The following is a 15356-nucleotide window of genomic DNA, read 5'->3' on the forward strand; positions in this document are numbered from 1 at the left end:
CAAAATAATGCATCAAAGTGGTTCTTCTCCTCCAGGTGGAGCAAATTTCACGTTGATCTGAATAATTACAAGAACCAGCTCGAAGAAGCTCTGGTGGTCCACAGTCTCATCAGAGAACTGGAGGAGGTCAGAGACAGAGCTAATGAAAAGGTCAGGCAACTGTTTTTTTAACCTTGATGCTGCACTTCTAAAACACAAAATTATTACACTGTAAAAAATTGCACACTGTGAAAAATGTCAGCAAAAACAGAATGCAGTGATTTGGAAATCTCATAAACTCATACAGTATTCACAAAGGAACATGAAAACAACATTCATCTAAAACTCCAGCAAATGGTCTCCTCAGCTGCCAGATGGACTGTAGTTAAAAGAAGTCAGGATGCTGCACAGTGGTAAACATTGCAATGTTCTAACTGTGTTGAAATGCTGGACCTGAGCTGATGTACTCACCTTTAATCCTGTCCGTCCTTCGTCACTCCCAGTCAGAATCTTAACATCTTTTCTATTTTTTATTGTGAATAAAATATGGGCTAATGAGATTTGCCAGTCATTGCATTCTGTTTTATTTACATTTGACCCAGCATTGCAACTTTTTTGGAACTTGGTTGGTATTTTGAAAAGGTTCCTCCTCGCTCTCTTTAGATGCTGCTGCTGCAGGATCAGGATTGTGGCTGCGATGTGGACAGTGTAGAAAACCTGATTAGACGCCACGAGGAAATAGAGAGAGAGGCTGGAGTTATCCAAGATAGAGCAAAGGTGAGGCACCCAAGGCTGCAACTGACACGTTCATTCTTGACTTTAGGAATTGTAACTGGAAAGCTTGCATGTAAGCTTGGTACCTGTTCATAAAGATGGTCACAAGTAGATGTTAAATAGATTAAAAACAAGACAAAAAAGCAAACCTTGACAGATGGAAACAAAAATCAGATGAATCTAATCTTGTCTAATCTTTCATCAAAAAACTAAATGCAGTTTTATAAGTCCAGCTCATTTGCCAAATTACCACCTCTATGACTAAAATGACTGACTTACTTCTGTCTCATCAGTCTCTGGAAGAAGGCTTGTTGGGTGATGTGAGTGCTCAGTCAGTGATGAGCGACAAGCTGAAGACCAAACAGAAAGAAGTCCAGAAGACTCTGAAAACTTTGGACAAGGAACTCAAACACAGGTAACTTTAATCTACTATTAGAAGCAACAGTGATTTCAATTATTTTAATTGCTGAAAGTTTTCAAAGGTCAGAGCATCTAGTAATTAACAGTGAAATAACTATGTAGGCACCAATGAAGTTTGCCAATGTTTTCTTTGCCATCTCTATACCTTGTCTAAAATCAAGCAGTCTGGCAAATTCCTTGAATTCCTCGCAGGATTGTCACTCACCACTTTATCTAGGCTACCGAGCAGCTTTTGAATTATCTGTGTGATTGTTGTTGATGGAAAGTGTGGTATTTCCAAAACCACGGAGTAGCAATCTGTGATTATCAGGTTGTGTTGGTGCTTACCCTCACATTGATCCATAGCAACTTTTTCCAGGGTTGTTGGGAGCAGCTTGGATATTGAGTTTAGTTTAGTTAGTTTAGATATGAGAGGTTCTTTTGGTTGACTTTTCAAAGAGCACGGTCTTTACCTGTGCTCGTCTTTCGGTGCAGCTCTGTGTAGGCAGCTGTTGTTTTATCGTTTCATCCATTTTGCTGGTGGGTGCAGGAATCCCGTCCAACACTAGCCACACAGCATGCCACACGCACTGAGTGTTAGCCAGAGGGCTAGGTGACAGGTTGTGATAAGCGTTTTCACTTTAGCATACTCCTATACTGGATTCTCATGTCTAAAATCATGGGAACATGTTGGGACTGTAGTTGCACACTGTTCCAGCTGTGGTATGTAATGAGAGGTACTGGACTAGCTGAAGCTCGGTCTGTCTAAACTAGCTAGGCCATCGAGGTATCCCTCAAACTTTCTACAAACCCACACACCTGCTAAAGGCTTTTTTCCCCTCTCACTAAGCATGCAAGATGTTAACCACTGGACTTTTGGAGGCCCAACAGTGTTTTACATTAGTAAAAATCAAAAATATGGATAGTGATCAGAAGAACTCCCTCAGGAAAAACTCAAGAAGAAATGGTCTTTTTCAGAAAAGAAAAGCTGCAGGAGGCTCACCAGTTGCAGCTTTTCAAGGCTAACCAGCGCCTCCTGCTGGAGTGGAGTCTCAAACAAAGCAGTGAGATGGCAGAAAAGGGACTTCCCAAGACCAGAACAGAGGCTGACCGGCTCATTGTGGAGCATCAGGACTGGAGGGTGAGCACTGTGGCTTACTTAAACTTTACTACCTTAATGAAGTAAATGCCAATTTTAAACTTTGCTGTTTTTAGACGGAGATTGACGCTCGTGCTGAACGCATCGACTCTGTCAGGGACTTTGGTCTGGGTCTCATCCGGTCTGGTCACAGCTCTAAGTCAGAGATCCAAAAGGCTTTGAACCAGCTAGAGGAAGCTAAAGCTGGACTGGACCGAGCCTGGTTGAACCGTAACATAACCTTGGAGCAGGCCCGTACACTACAGGTGATACAGCAGCGGCCCCCAAAATAATTTAATATGACTTTTTGATGTGAATAATGAATTAATATAGTCTCATTCATATTTATAAGTATATTTGCAAAATTAATTTGCTGAATAAATCTCAGATTTAATTAAAATAAATATATTTCATGTATTGTAAGTTAACCTGGTCCTCTTAGCATTACACTGAATAATCCTTAATATAATTGACGAGATCAGACAAGATCGGGCGTTCTCAGGGTGGTATGGCTGTTCTGTGACTGCAGCTCAGGCGGTAGGGCAGGTCATCTACTGATCCTCCTTCAGTCTGCATGCCAAGTATCCTTGGGCAAGATACTAACCCCAGATTGCTCTCCCCGATGCTACATTTGCTATGAATGGTAGTTAGGAAGCACTAAGAACCTTAGCAGACAGTGCTTGTGTGATTGGATGAATGTGGCATGTTGTGTAGAGTGCTTTGAGTACTCTGGGAGAGTAGAAAAGTGCTATATAAGAATCAGTCCATTTACCATAATTGACACATATGATTGAGCTACTTTACATAACTGAAAAGTTTCAGCTACCTTAGCAAGGTGGATTTTGTGCCTTCTTGTAGTTAGACATAAGACAACTATGAGACACAGCTTTAGCAGTCAGATTAGCTTATGCTGAGCTCTTCTCTGTATCCTTCAGATCTTCCTGACCTCTGTAGAACAATGTGAGAGCTGGCTCAACAACAGTGAAGCCTTCCTGTCTAATCAGGACCTCGGGGTACGGATGATTTGCTTCAGAATCATACATATATAGGAAAGTACTCTTATGCTGTGAAAGCAACCTATTCTTTTTGCAGAGCTCAGTGACAGAGGTAGAAACACTGCAGAGGAAGCAGATTCAGTTTGAGGAAGCCCTGGAGGCTCAGGGAGACCAGCTGGACCAGGTAGAGAAGCTGGCCCAGGAGATGATCCAACAAAAGCACTATGATGCCAACAACATCAGAGCAAAGAGCAAAGCACTGACCACCAGGTAGTCATCAGACATCTCAGCCACACACTTTCCAATTAAAGCAAGTACTGTAGCTGGAAATAATGTTTTGACTCCTGCTTGCTCACCTGCTGCGTTTGCGCAGGCGGAGTCAGTTGCAGCGGCAGAGCAGATCTCGTTACAAAGCTCTGGATCAATCCCTCCAGCTGCAGCAGTTCTTGTCCAGCAGCTACCAGGTAACTTTCTGAACTCTGCTGAAGCCTAATTTGTATTGTTCTTCAGGGGTCTATAGCAAATTTGTGTTTTCCAGGTATGTGTGTGGCTGAATGAGCGTAACGCCATAGCACTGGATGAAAACTGGAGGGAACCAAACAACCTTCAGGCAAAGCTGTTAAAACATCAGAGCTTTGAAGCAGAGATCCTCGGCAACCGCTACAGGGTGGAAACCCTCACTAAGGTGGATTTTCTTAAGTGTCTGTGTATTTCCCTGATTACAGCTCTAGCTGCAAGATGTCTTGGGCTGGACAGTTAACGGTTTATTCCTGAGAAGTGTCAAAAAGATTATCCCATCAGAATTTTTGTCCTATTTAGACCTTCTCTTAGATTTTGCTAACATTTCAGACTTTATTGTTTGTTTACACCATTGGGAATATAAAATGTTGCCTATTGGGTGCTTTCCAGGAAGGAGAGAAGCTGCTGTCTGAGTCTCTGTCTGCTGAAGGAAAGGTTCGACCTCGACTCAGAGAGCTGACTGACAGCTGGGATACTCTGATCCACAACGGCAAGGAGAAGAAAACTAGACTGCAGGAGGCCTACCAGGTACTTGCCCAGTCATGTTTAATGTTGCCTTTAAAACTATAACTTCAATTTCAACTTAAACCTACTCAACTTTAATCCTTAACTAAATCTTCATAGAAAACATTAAAGATTTCTTTCATGCTCATTGCCCTGGAATTGTAGGGAGGCACATAAAGTTCTCTGAATGCCTTTTGTGTGTTTAGGCATTGCAGTTCCAGCGTTCATTGGATGACATGGAGCAGTTCGTGGCGTCAGTGGAGAGGGAGCTGGCCAATGAGGACTGTGGCAGTGACCTACCCTCTGTGAACAGACTGCTGAAGGAACTGCAGGGGGTGGAAGAGGAGATGGATGGACACCAAGACCGAATCCAGGTGCAAGCGCGAGGGTGGACATAATGTTTAGCTGTTTTAAATCCTCATAATTTTGAGTTTTTAGTTTGATTTTTTTTCATTACTAATTATATCTAAGATACATACTAGATTACTTCTATAATGATATTATAGCCGTCATGGTCCTGGGTCTTTGTCCCAGGGTTTATGCTATGGATTGTGTGAATCGGGTTAAAATGATATTCTAAGTTAGGCTAGATTCTCTGATTGTTTCATGTTCGGTTTTCTTGTAATTCTGAGTTCTCATTCGATCATTTAGTTTCTGTTTAGTTTCTAGCTCTTAGTAAGTAAGCAAGTAAAATTTTATTTATATACCACCTTTCAAGACAAAGATCACAAAGTGCTTCACAAAGAAATACCAAGGCATTTAAAAGAAAAAACAGACGAAAAGGTTCTTAGTGATCATAGTTTTCCCTGCCTCTGAGTCTAATCTTCTCCTGTCAGTCAGTCTTGTCTCTGTGTTTATTCCTGTCTCCCCAATTGCTGCGTCTTCAGTTTCTGTCTGTGGGTTTCCCGTGTCCTGTGTCTAGTATATTCATTTTTGCTTCCTCCCTGTCCCATTATGCCAGTTAGCTTCCAGCTATGTTTCCCATCCCTTGTGTATTTAGTCCCCTGTTGTCCTCTGCCTGTTGTTGCGTCATTCCACATTGCTGCGTCTACGCAGCAATGTGGTCCTCGTTTCTCCTAGTGGTTCTAGTCAGCTCCGATTCCTAGTTTCTCTGTTCCTAGTTTTCTAGCTTCATAGTTCTTTGTTTCCAGTTTTAAGTTATGTTTACATATATCCCGTGTCTCAGTGTTTACAGCAAAATAAAGCTGCCTCTTTTAGTTCATCACCTTTGTGGCAGCTCCTGCCTGCCACACAGCACACTCATGACAATTGCCCACCCTACTTCACAACAAACATTAATGTGAAATTTATTTTAAAAACCCCACCATATTGTTAACATCAGCTAAATGTTAGTGGAGACACATTATTCATGTTAATGACTATATGTTTAACTCAGTTTTAAGTCTAAAGGGAAAAATAACCTTACTTATACTTCTTTGGTTTCCAAACTGGCATGCCACACTAGAGTTGCCTGCCACCATCATGGAAAAAGAACATTGTAGATTCACTAAAGTGTGACAAATGTCGGCTTGCATATATGCATATATGAAGTATATGTAAATGTATATATTTTATATATCAGGGTCTGGTGGACACAGCAAAGAGCTTCCACTCTCAGGGTAACTTCCTGGCTGAGGAGATTCAGACCAGAGTGGCACACACCATCAACAGGTTTGTAAACAGTAGATCATTTGCACTGAAGAAATCTGGTTGTATACATAATGTAGCCGACTTCTTCATGCCTCTTTATAACCTTGGAAGAGGTTGATGCTCTTCCAAGGTTATAACAACTGTTATAAAAATTAAAATATCACTAAATGAGAAAAAAATGTTTGAAATGTATTTCACCGGTGTTGGTCTTTACTCTGACAGGTACAACAGTCTGGCGCAGCCCCTGCAGAGACGTAAGGAGAACTTGGAGGCCTGGCAAGTCCTGTTCCAGTTCTACAGAAATGTGGAGGAGGAAACGGCCTGGCTGAATGACAGACTGCCCTCCATCACTGCCAAAGACCTGGGCAGCTCCCTCAGCAGTAGCCAGCAGCTGCTCCACAAGCACCAGGTGACCACTTGCAGATTTTACTGACAGTGAGGAAGGAAGAAAACATATCTAAATTAATTAATATTCACATTATTACAGACATCATCATTTTAATAAGACATTTATAACCTCCTGGACTTTATTTGTAGCTCTAAATTGCAATTGTTTTTATAGTTAAGGACATCTTTGATTAATTGTTTAGTGGTCTGGTCATAGGTTATTAAATAGCATCTATGGTTCAAATTGTTCCAGGTTTTGGGTTACTTTTGTTGTGTTTATTGAAAAAAATAATTTGCAAATCATTTTTTAAAGACCTTGATGCAGGAGATCTCTGGACGCATGCCATTGGTCCAAGCAGTTCAGGAGGCGGGGCGTAGTCTGGTAAGGATCTCTTTGATTTCGGCATTGTTATAGCTGGAATGTTTAAGAAATGATCCGGGAACCTTATGTGTTCTTCTCTCAGGTCAGGGGCCGACACTTTGCATCTCACGATATCCGGGAGCGTCTGGAGGACTTAAAGAGTCTGCATGAGAAGCTGACGGTAGAGGGTGAGAAGAAAGTGAAACTACTGCAGGAGGCAGTCAGCATACATGCCTTCCTCACAGAGGTAACAGACACATGACATAAAACTGAGATTTAATGTATAAAGGTCCCCCTTTTTAGATATATTATAAAAATATCTGAAAAATAAGTTTTGTTTCAAGTATCATAAACCGCAGACTGTAATCACTCACATCCTCAGACCATGCCGCAATGTTACCAACTGTGACTCCATCAACATGCTATGCTGCTCTTGTTCAAAAAATAAAAGTGGCGCCTTCGCCTCAAGGCGCTTTATATTGCAAGGTAGACCCTATAATTTTACATACAAACAAAAACCCAACAATCATATGACCCCCTATGAGCAAACATAACTCCCTTTTAACAGGAAGAAACCTCCGGCAGAACTAGGCTCAGGGAGGGGTCATCAGCCGTGACCGGTTAAATCCTGAATTGATATTTAAATAGAAATGTATTTTGCCAGAAATACCTTTAATAATATATTTCTGACTGTCTGAGTCAAAATTGAATTGAATCAGAACCTCGTGGATGAAAATCAAATCCATTTTAGAAATCTGTGACAATACCCAGTCCTATGTAAAACCGCTCATTACTAGCAACACTGTAGCTGACTGTATATAAAAGATTTAAGTCATACAATTGTACAAATTACCCTCTGAGCAGGTCACTAGTCTATCACAGGAAGAGACAGAACACCATGTACTCTCACGGTCAATTTAGAATCAACAACTAATCTAACAAGCCTTTTTTGAACAGTTGGACTGGTTTAAGACATTATTTTATGTTATTTATATAATCACAACAAAAAAAACTGTAAAAGAAAAAAAAACTTTACCTGTTATGTGCCTATTTTTGTGTGTTTGAAGGTTTCAGAGCTCCAACTGTGGTTAGAGGAGCAGCAGGTGGGTTTAGAGTCTCGAGACTGCGGGAGGAGTGAGGAGGTGACGGAAGCTATGCTGAGGAAATTGGACTCTGTGGCTGTAGAACTGGACAACCAGAGGAGGACAGTGGAGAAGCTGCAGGAGAACGGTGCATCGTTGCAACACCTTAGACACCCCAAGAGGTAAAGCGGTGTGTAGTACGATGCAGTATCATCATTCTGCTTGGGTTTTTTTTTTTACATTTTGAAACTAAAAAGAAAAGAATGTTTCTGTTTTTCAGCCACCTGGTCAGTGAGTCTCTCCCAGCTGTCGTTGAATGTTTTGAGATGCTCCTCAGACTTTCTGCATCTCGTCGTGCCGCTCTGGAAGATCAGCTCCGTCTCTATGTGTATGAGAGAGAGGCTAAAGAACTCCAAACATGGCTGACCTCCAAGAGAACGATGGTAGAGTCCACCGACTGTGGACAAGATCTGGAGAATGTGGAAGTGAGTCACGTAGAAAAATAATCATGGGTTTCTTGTGCTTCATAGTTTTTAAAAAGTAGAATGGTTGAGCCATCAGCTATCAATTGCTGCTCCTGTGAAACTAGCTCCCAGTTTGGGTTGTAAGATTAGATTTCCAACTTTCTTTTTGATGATGCTTATAGTCAGGGCTGGATCACTTGATCCTAAACCAGCCCTTAGTTATCCTGTTATAAGCTCAGTCTGCCGGGTGACTTCCCATCATACACTGAGAATTTGTTCTGTACTCATTTATTTTCACTCCTCATGTGTTTATACACCACTACTGCATGGCATTAGCTTTTCTCTTTCCCTTCACCTACTAACCAGTCATGGCAGCTGGTTGGCCTTTTTCTGCTGGAAGTCTCTTCCTGTGAAAAAGGAGTTTGTCATTCCTACTCTTGCCAAGTGATGCTCTTAGGGGATCAACTTAAAATGACTGTTGTTGGTGACTGTCGTTGTGAACTGGTGTTAAATAAATAACTAGCCTGTGCTAGTGTGCCATAGATATAGTCAGGCTTGCCTCAATTCACAGCTTGGGTTTAGGAACCAGTGTCCAGGAATAAGCCTGGACTCTAGTTTCCCTTAGTGAGAGGTAGTGGGCAGGGGTGGGTATACTTTTATCACTCTGGCTTGTTGCCTGTATGTTGGTTCACCAGTGCACAAGAGCATTGCTTTCCTGCACCTTCAGGTCGGGGAAACGGTCCAGAGACAGGAGCAGAGCTGTTAGTTGCTCACCATCTAGTGACCACTGAGGACACTGGAATGGACAGACCTGCCCCCCCAGACGTGTAGTGAGGGTGCATAAGCCGTGTCTGACAGTGGACGTATTCAGCTTTATTAGCTTGTGGGACTGTGGCTGATAGATATTGACAGGCCAAGCGGATTATGGCTCTGGCAGGAACTGAACCAAAAACCTGTGTTTGGAAAGAGTTTTGTGAGCCCACCGAACAAGACTTGATCTGCCTTAGTTGACCTCTCTTACCCAGGCAATTCCAGCAAAACATCAGGTGATTCTGGATGAACATGCAGCCCTCTCCTGGACTGCGCCCAGCTGAAGCTAAGCTCCAGTAATGCTCAGGTTGTCAGGAAATAAACAGCTCATCTGATTTCTCTGACTACAGCTGTTCTTTCCAAATATGTCCCCAAGGTCCCCGAGGGGCACAAGGTGTTAAAGCCCTGATACGCTGCTGAGTAAAATGGAGGTGGCTGAAATGCCAAGAGTTGGATTGTGGGGCATCTGTATGATGTCTCCAATTTTTATTTGTGTAGAAATTCATAAAGTCATTGCTAGTTAACGTTAAATGAGTACTCGGTTCAACAGAAGTCTCTGTCACTCCGGCTACAGTCCAGAAAGCTGGGGTTGTTCCTGTTTTCTTCAATCAGTGATATATATTAGTTTTATGGAGGGCCCTCTTTTTTTTGGGGGGGGGAGGAGCCACTAATGGGAAAACCATTATTGGATTTTTTTGTATTTGAAATTTTGTTTTCTTTTTTCGTGATTTCTTTTTTTATGTGTTTTGGGCTTTAAGAAGTATAGAGAGTAGACAGGTAAGCAGGGAGTGATTTGGGAGAGGGATAATGTGACAGAGAAAGGTTTGTGGTAGATTCAAACCCAGATGAGCTATAACAGCACCTATTGAACTAGTTTTTCTAACTGTAGAATCAGTGACGGGACTTTAAAAAATCTGTCCATCTTCTTATCTTGGGCGACCGTGGTTTGCCTGCACCAGTGTGTGAATGTGAGAATGAATGAATAGTGGAATTGTAAAGCGCCTTGGGTGCTTAGAAAAGCGCTATATAAATGCAATCCATTATTATTATTATTATCCAATTCAGGGTAGCAGGAAGTTTGTTCAAACTTATGAAAACGGAGGCTCCAAGTTATATTGATTGCATTTGTTTGGGTTTAGTTTCATATTTATTTATTGTAGCATATCAGTTTTTGGCTTGAAAAAATCTTAAAAAGGAAGAGACTTTACTGGCACACAAATAGAGAAAATGGTCAGTTTGTAGTAAATATTAAACCAATGTTCTACCAGGTTTTGGGCAGCACGGTGGTTAGCACTGTTGCCGCACAGCAAGAAGGTCCTGAGTTCAATTCCACCATCAGGCCGGGGTCTTTCTGTGTGGAGTTTGCATGTTCTCCCCGTGTCTGCGTGGGTTCCCTCCGGGTACTCCGGCTTCCTCCCACCGTCCAAAGACATCCAGCTTGTGGGGATAGGTTAATTGGATAATCCAAATTGCCACTAGGTGTGAATGTGAGTATGAATGGTTGTCTGTCCTTGTGTGTTGGCCCTGCGACAGACTGGCGACCTGTCCATGGTGTACCCTGCCTCTTGCCCTATGACAGCTGGGATTGGCTCCAGCACCCCCCGCGACCCTGAAAAGGATAAGCGGTAGCGAATGGATGGATGGATGGATGTTCTACCAGGGTGTATATCTTCTGAAACTCTTAGGTCTCAAACTGCTAATATCTCCCTCTTTACTCATTTCTTAGCTTTTTGTCCCTTCTCTCCATCTATAGGTCCTTCAGAAGAAGCTGGAGGTTCTGGTTTCAGAAGTTTCCGGTTTGGGTCGCAGCCGACTGACCTCAGTACAGCAGCTTGGCCGAGGGCTGCAACAAGACGATCAGGCTCGCAGGAGGGATGATGCACTCAGCAGGCTGTGGGATGAGCTCAACAGTAGCATAAGGACCAGAGAACAGGTATAGATCTGATAGATCAAGCTCCCTTTGGATGAGTTGATCTGAATTAGAGGTTGTGAGAATGATGGTCTGTCCTGTGTCCTTCAGAATCTGCAGGCAGCAAGGGAGATTCATCAGTTTAACCACGATGTGGAAGAACTGAAGGGCTGGATGGCTGAGAAGGAAGCAGTACTGGACTCAGAGGACCTGGGCCACGACCTGCATTCCATCCAGACTCTGATGAGTCAACATGAAGCATTGGAGGTAGGAAATGTCCACCAAACACTGCATCAAAGCTAAGTGGTGGATGCATGACAGCTGAATGAATGTTCCTGCCTCGTTGTCTGTCTTTTCCATCAGAGGGACCTGGTTCGAATCTCTGAGGAAGTAACCAGGAGTAGAGAAGTAGGTCGCACACTGAGCAAATCCCAGCCTCAGGCCAGGTCCTCTGTGACTCAGCGGCTGGATGACCTAGAGGCCTGCTGGACCAGTATCCAGGACAAGGCCTCCCTACGACGGGCCAGACTGGGCCAGGCAGAAGATGTGCAGAAATACCTTTCCCAGTGGACTGAACTCATGTAGGCTCTGTCAATGGAAAAAAAATTATTCACACACTACCCAAAATTCAAAAACACTACAAATAGTATTAAGTTTAGCTTTATTTTTCTATACAAACCCCCAAAGTATTTGTGTTTCAGCCTGGTCTCAAACCAGGGACCTTTCATGTGTTAGCCAAATGTGTAAATCACTACACTGTGGAGTCCAGTTGGTAAATCTCATTGACATTGGATTAAACTGCTTTAGAATTTTTATCTGCAAGCGGCTTTACACCCCAGGTCTTCCTTTCATGTGATGTTTGACGACATCAGTTTCATATCAGTTGTCAGTTGTTGTCACCCACCGCTCTGTTCTGGGGTCATGTGCCCAACTCCACTTTCCATGTATGTGCACAGAAGAGTGTGCAGGTGCCAGAAAGCTACTCTGCCAGATATAAGCACAAATGAAAATAACAACCTCTTTGTTCCTACCAGCAGATTACCAGCTTTCTCTTTCAAAGAAGCAGTATTTTAAAGACTGCACATTGTCTTGTGTTCTAGGGCGTGGCTGAAGGAGATGCTGTCTCTGGTGAGAGGGGAGCCTCAGAGTGGTGAGGGAAGCGACCTGGAACAGCTCATTAAAAAGCATGATGAGTATCGCGTCCAGATTGACAGACAACTAATCAAATCACAGGCCGTCAAACAGAAAGGAAGTCGTCTGATTGAGGACGGAAACTTCATGTCTGAGAAGGTAGTTTGGCACATCAAACATCAACAATAGAAATGACTCCGAATGGCTGATATCCCTCTGTATATTCCTCCTCTCAGGTGGAGCAGCGTATCTGTGAGCTAGAGGAGCTGGAGATGCGGGTGGAGAAGGTTTGGGAGGAAACCAGGCTGCTGTATCAGGAGGATCTGGAGATTGTCCTTCTGCAGAGAGAGCTGGAGCAGGCTGAGCGCTGGCTGAGCTCCTATGAAAGCACTCTGATGGCTGAGGAATACGGGGTATGCGAATGCTGAGAATTGGACAGAAAAGTGAAATGGACAGATGTCTCTATGGGTCAAGCACACTTTTCACTTTTCAACTCTTTTGTAGCGATTCATGGAAATTGTTGCCCTGTATCAGGGTATATTTTTGCCTGTAGTGTGTTAGTAATGCAGATAAATGCAGAGGTAGGAGGAAAAAAGATATCTAACATAAAATGATTTGCTCCTTGTTGTCCATCGTTCAATATGGATGCGTTTTTATTTTACCCCTGAAGGAAGGCCATGTTATACCTGTTATAATAATAGACTCAATACACCTGTTTGAAATAAACTGAAATCATTTTTGAAGGAAGATTTCAGAGGATGGAGTCCCCAAGACGTCACTCAGAACTCGTGGCATTAAAACGTCTCTTAACCAGAACATCTTCTGTGGTTCCTCCAGGATTCTGTGTCTGACGTTATGGAGCTCCTTAAGAGGCAGGAGGACTTGGAGGCCATGATCCAGGCCCAGAGTGACCGTTTCATTGCACTTCAGAAAAAGAAAACACAGGTAACATTAACAACAGGAAAGAATAGAGTTTCATAGACTAAATCAAAGGCTTTTTCCCCAAACACTGGTTTTCTCTTTCTTTATTAGGTACTGAGATCTTAAAAATGTCTTAAAACCATTGATTTAGATTTTTGTAGTGCATGAACCCTGTTAAAAACACTTTCTTTTTTATTGCAGAGGGAAAACAGACTGGGTCTTCATGGAAATGAGGAGAAGGACCTCCAGTACAGACAGCCTCCAGCTAGAGTTTCCTCCCTGAGAAGTAAACCATCAGAACTAAAGACCCCACGGATCTCCTCTAGAGACGTTCATGGGGCCAGCAGTGGCAGGCAGACAGACAGAACAATCAGACCATCCGTGCTGGAGAAGAAAGCAGAAGCTGTCTCTAGTTCTCCTAGCCCTCTTCTCAGCCCACCACTAGGACCTGGATCAGATTCAAAGATTATTAAAAAAGCAGAATCGGCTGACAGCTCTGATGAGTCCGATGAGTCCAGTCCCAGCCCGACAGTTAACGCCGGGAGAAGGCAAATCAAAAATTCACACCTAAATTCTAACACTCCCCTTGGAGAATCAGCGGATTCCTCTTCACAACCGCCTCCTCAGTCCCATTCACTAAAAGAGACTCGGCCTAGGTCCAAACCACCTGTGGCTCCAAAGCCCAGAATTTCCTTTTCAGAGCAGGCGTTTGGCTGCCGCTCTGATTCTCCGAACCTTCCAGAGAAACCCACCACTCCACCAAACTCACCTTCAGCAATCAGACAACTTGTTGCCCCCACTGAACCGCCACCACCTCCACCTGTGAAAGAAAGACGTATTCGCCCTAAATCACCAACATCTAGGCAGCCCGATGTGCCTGGCTCTCCTGCTCCACCTGCTGCTGATCACATTACACCACCCAACGCCCCGACGGCTGCACCAATCTCAAAGGAGGATAAGACGTGAGCATGCCCCGTTTCCTGCTGCTTTGACATCGACTGGCTGATTCCTCAATTTAAAAAAAAAAAGTTACTGCAGTGGTTTCAGCTCATAGCAAGAAAATATATATTAATCATCCATGGGATCAGTATGCTGCGCTAAAGAAATTGCACACACATAATTATACAAAAAACATTAAAAAGTAAGTTAACTCATGGTTGACCTTATTCCCCCCTCTCCTAGACCTCAACAAAAGTCTTTAGATCTAGCAGAGGGGCAACCCGAACCTGAGGTATAAACTGTCTTATTCATTAAATTAATAAGCATCATCAACCACATGTTCTCACACCTGTCATACTTACTGCCAGGTCACACCTGGGGAGCCAATCAGAATGGAGGGCGTGTTGGAGATTAAGCTGAAACAAGGAGGAAACAAGGTGAGAGATGTTACACATCTGTAACTGATGATATGATCTTTATAAAGATATCTAAAAACAAAATTTCATATTGGGCATGAACTCAACGTGCTTCTTTGTTTGATACGTTTTTAATTTTATTTACACATCTCTATCAAACTGGATGGACAACCTGATGGAAAAGGAGCTATTCGGCTTCCCAGTTGGATTTTCCAATTTTTATGTCTTGGTGGTTGCTAACACAGTATGAAATCATGCTCTTTATAAGGTATCCAGTTGTGATTTTGTTGGTGTACTGAGTAGCTGCTTAACGGAGGAAGATGCTGTACTCAGGATTGTTTCTAAAGGCTAAAGAAAATAATGTAACATTATAGTGTTGCCCACTTAAAGTGAGAGGAGATAAGCAGAGTGAATTGCTCTGTTGTTTTCCTCGTACATCCACACCCTGAAGACTGCAGAAGCTGATACACATTGGTGTATTTTTAATGCCATTAGCCAGTAAAATGAAGGTCTTTTATTACTTTTTGAAACCTACTTTGAGTACCTGGATGATTTATGCCAGTTTTCTTTTTGCCACTCTACCCTTCCATTAGCACCGGTGGTTTGAGAGACACCAGTGGTGCTCCTTTTATTTCCTTTTATTCCCGAGAACCTTTTTGGGTTATGGCAGCCTGTTTGTTGTGCCCACTGTTGAAGCATTGGCTGAGGCTCCTCTTTTGTTGCAGGGTCTGGAGCACTGGGAGGAGGTCTTTGCTGTTCTGCAGGGAGAGACTCTCAGCCTGTTTAAAGACACAGCAGCTGCTGCACAGGTAGAGAACATTAAAAAGCCACTGCATCACTGACAGCACTGTCTACATGACATGACAGCAGTTTGGGTAAAAACAATTAAGTCCTGTCCTGAGTGGGTTTAGCACCATAGCAGATGGACATGTTTGATGGCATCATGTGTCCTTGACACAGCGATCCCATTTACCTAGG

The 15356-nt window shown here is 43.0% G+C and overlaps 1 long non-coding RNA gene across 1 annotated transcript; it reads left to right on the forward strand.

Moving 5' to 3' along the window:
- The first annotated feature begins 13907 nt into the window (after positions 1-13907).
- LOC102205597 (uncharacterized) lies at positions 13908-15135 on the forward strand. The gene is made up of 4 exons (XR_311612.1): positions 13908-13985; positions 14206-14254; positions 14331-14399; positions 15104-15135. It is a non-coding gene; the product is annotated as an uncharacterized LOC102205597 (long non-coding RNA).
- The last annotated feature ends 221 nt before the right edge of the window (positions 15136-15356 follow it).

Source organism: Pundamilia nyererei, unplaced genomic scaffold, assembly GCF_000239375.1.
Source record: "Pundamilia nyererei isolate P.nyererei 1_Seehausen unplaced genomic scaffold, PunNye1.0 scaffold00029, whole genome shotgun sequence".
Classification (NCBI taxonomy): Eukaryota; Metazoa; Chordata; class Actinopteri; order Cichliformes; family Cichlidae; genus Pundamilia; species Pundamilia nyererei.